The 3,598-nt window shown below is 35.2% G+C and overlaps 1 long non-coding RNA gene across 1 annotated transcript; it reads left to right on the top strand.

The window, feature by feature from the left end:
• The first annotated feature begins 1,290 nt into the window (after window positions 1-1,290).
• Window positions 1,291-2,840, top strand: LOC145225034 (uncharacterized). The gene is made up of 2 exons (XR_013859790.1): window positions 1,291-1,508; window positions 1,637-2,840. It is a non-coding gene; the product is annotated as an uncharacterized LOC145225034 (long non-coding RNA).
• The last annotated feature ends 758 nt before the right edge of the window (window positions 2,841-3,598 follow it).

Here is a 3,598-nt window from a genome sequence, read left to right as displayed (position 1 = left end):
GGTTTCTACAAACGGACAATGGATTCCATTTAATAAAACAAGTGCAAACAAGTGGGGGCGGGAACTTGACCGAATGGCCTGGCGCGCCTGACCCACATACAAAACCTGATCGGGTTTCGTCCCCGTAATTATGCTGGGTTCGAATCCCGTGAACGACAAAGGGCGATTTTTAGTTCTCGGACTGCCGACGATTGTCGAAATATATAACAAAAAAACAAAAAACAAGCGCAATTTGCAAAACATTTTCTGCCCAAAAAGCAGATTTATAATAAAACATGAAAATTGACTACAAATAGACGAGGCCTATATTCGTTCATCTACTCTACTGTATATGTTGCCCATCTATGAACACCATATTATGAATTAATGATTGCGTCATCGGTACCTTGTTTGTGGGCGACGTAATAAGGATCTATGTCATCAGGTTGTTGTGGTGACGTCGTGGATTGTACAGAGTTATTGACATAGATCGGTGGATTGTTGTGTGTTTCTGCAACCTGGCGATTTCCACCTGTTTACAACAAATACAACACACTTTGTGTTATTTTTGTCACCACTGGAAACAGATAAAGTGCAAAAAACGACAAAAAATAAAGAATTCCGACAAGTCCAAATCAATGTTATTGGTTCGTATAAGTCGACGGTAAAGCTTGACAAAATATTTGTTCAATCTATCTATGGTTGTATTTTGATTTACTGTTACTCTGCTTTGAACAAATGTACTTACTTATGTTGACATATGCACTTTCCTCTTCCAACTTCACTGACAATTCGCGCCTGGGAATTAAATGCATTTATTGACAAGTCGACAATATAAATGTGTACATTTGTTAACTTTATTTAAGAAATTAAAAACAAGTTACTTCTAAAACGAAAATTTGTTTTTTTTTGTAGCAATATCGAGCATTTTGCTTTTGCAAACATGCCGCTTACCTCCTTCTACGTTTTTGCAACGTCACAATGGCAACGACAATGCAGATTATGATGACTACACTCCCACATGCTGCTAATGCTACGGTGACGTTGGTAGTGCTTCCTGTTAAAGCGCAAACAAGTTTGGCCTAATTAATATAGTTGACAGCCGGTGTATGGTGTTCCTAAAAGTAAAACTTAAAGCAAAACGAATGACATTTACTTTAGTAATGCAGATGACTACGAAAATAGTTTTTTTGGTGAGAAACACTCGCGAAAAGTCACTACCTTGTTGAGTGTTGGTTTCTGAGGGTGGTTGGCTTGGTCGGATGGATGTGGTAAAAATGGTGACGGACCATGTGGTGTCGGTTGCGGTAAGCATATTTCCAAAATGTAATCTATTTCGCATATGGGGCTTTTTTAACCAATCAGAGGGGCGGATTTTTGCGGACTTTCGTTACGTCACGTAGGCCGTTGCGTAGTGGTTTACTTTGCGTATTTTTGATGTTGTAAGGTCGTCACTGCTTTTTCAAGTCAAAATAATATTTTATTTTGAAAATATGGCGAAAATGGAAGCATTCAGTACAAAAGTGCAGGTAATGACCAGTATATAATGTATTGCAATAAACTAGATAGATTATATTTTTCTCTTTGTAAAATTACTGATATTATGCACAGCAGCACACAGGCTACTTTCAGAGAAATATATGCAATTTTGTTTTAGATACCATCGCATCGTGAAAGCAAGCAGCAAGATAGAAGTGTTCATGTTTACTAAAATGCAATGCTTGCATGTAATGGCAACAATGAGGGCTGGTCTTTTATATTTAAAGCTACTTTTAAAAGGCTGTATGGCTATAGAGACCTATAATCACCATCACTTACCATACTTTAAATGACATAAATATCTGAAATCAACATACTGCTTAAACTTCCAAAATGTTTACAGTGATCAGCAGTATAATCTTACACTGCAAAAAAAATTAGCTAGCTATGAAGCCAAAAAATAAAAAAGGCTGAATTCAAGCCAAAAATGGTTTGGAATGGCCCATTTTAAAAATCTTTTTAAACATGGCTTATATCAATCCAGTATCGGCTTGTAATGAGCCATGTTTCTACTTTCACACTAAAAGTTTGTTGGCTGAAAATTAAAAATGGTTTCGGCTCATTTCCAGTCAAAAAATAAGGGAAAAATGAGTCAGTACAGTTAAAGGTTGGTCCTTATGGCTCAATAGTGAGCCATTATTTTTTGCAGTGTACTATCAATTCTGTAATGAGTTGACATCTTTTGTTGTTAACAACCTTTGGATTATACAAATACCCAGTTCAAATGCTGTGTTATTTTCTTGTAACCAAGTGTTTGTGGGTGCTATTTTTTTTTAATAGCATATAGGCCCATGTCAGTTGATTTGTTGACCTCTCCAATCTGTCCTAAAATTGTTTTTGGCAAGTACAGAACAATAATTGCCTATGCACCTCCTTCCAAAAAGCACTCATTTAAGTTATGGTGGGGCAAAACACATGTATCAAATCCTGAGGTTCTGTAAAAGATATTTAAAATGTGTAAACGAAAGCTTTCGTGGTCAATAGTTGGAAATAATAAAATGAAATACCATCATTCTATTTTAGATTTTGGTATAGTATGATTGTATAAACATGTTGGAAACCTCACATTAATGTCCTTGTCAAAAACTAGTGTTGTTTATATTGGTGTCAAAACTACTGGTTGCCTTGACCTTGTTGTCATTAAAAAAATTTAGGCCTGAAAAACCTTTTTGTTCACTACCAATTTACCTAGTACACCAAATTTTTCATTTTCTGCAGTGTATCCGTTAAAGTGTCCTGTATAAGCCTCCCGAATTGCACTGCCTTCGTGAGTCTTGTGGTCGTATATGTGTAATTAATAAACTGGAAAATGGCAAGCATAATGATGACTTTAAAAAAGGCAGGCATAGTGTTTAACCATAAGCAAGCAGTCAATTTTAATTTGTTGTCTTTTCTTTCCACAAATATCCAAAACCATTTCATTTTTATTAAACAAACATTAATCACATTTTATCACCAATATGAAACAAGTTGCACATATTAGTTTCACAAGTTAACAGATCTTTAAAATGTAACAATACTTTTCATAATCTTTTGAGACAATACATACACATTAAAACATTTTTGGATTGCACTGTGTCAATCTGACACACTGGAATGCACTGCGTCAATCTGAAATAACTTTTTTAAGACCCCAATTATACATTACACATAAATTTTGAAATGCTTGTGTCAGGTCAGCCAGACTTTTTCTGTAGTCTATCCTTTCCGAAGTTTGATAGTTTTGGCAATGTAGAGGTTCTTTTTTTCAGAAAATATACATAAATATATACAATCTCTTGTGAAGATTGTTCTATTGAGTTATGATATGTTCATGATCAAATTAATAATGACACAAACATCGTCGAAAATGCTGAGGCTTAAGCATACTTCCATGCGGCAACAATAAATGTCCTACAATGATACAGCACTCAATCCTGAAATAGTGTGCTTTGGATAAGAGTGGTTGTTGGCAACTGCACTTCTTTATCTGCTACAAGCAACTTGGTCCTATTTGATTGCATTTGTTAAGTTGCCTCGGTGTTAAGTTTGACTTAAACATTTATAGATACAAGGCATAGAGTGTTGAATTTAATTGCAC

This window comes from Phallusia mammillata, chromosome 4 (assembly GCF_965637545.1).
Source record: "Phallusia mammillata chromosome 4, kaPhaMamm4.hap1.1, whole genome shotgun sequence".
In the NCBI taxonomy this organism is placed as follows: Eukaryota; Metazoa; Chordata; class Ascidiacea; order Phlebobranchia; family Ascidiidae; genus Phallusia; species Phallusia mammillata.
Note: the sequence above shows the minus strand (reverse complement) of the source record. Positions and strands in the feature narration are given on the sequence as shown.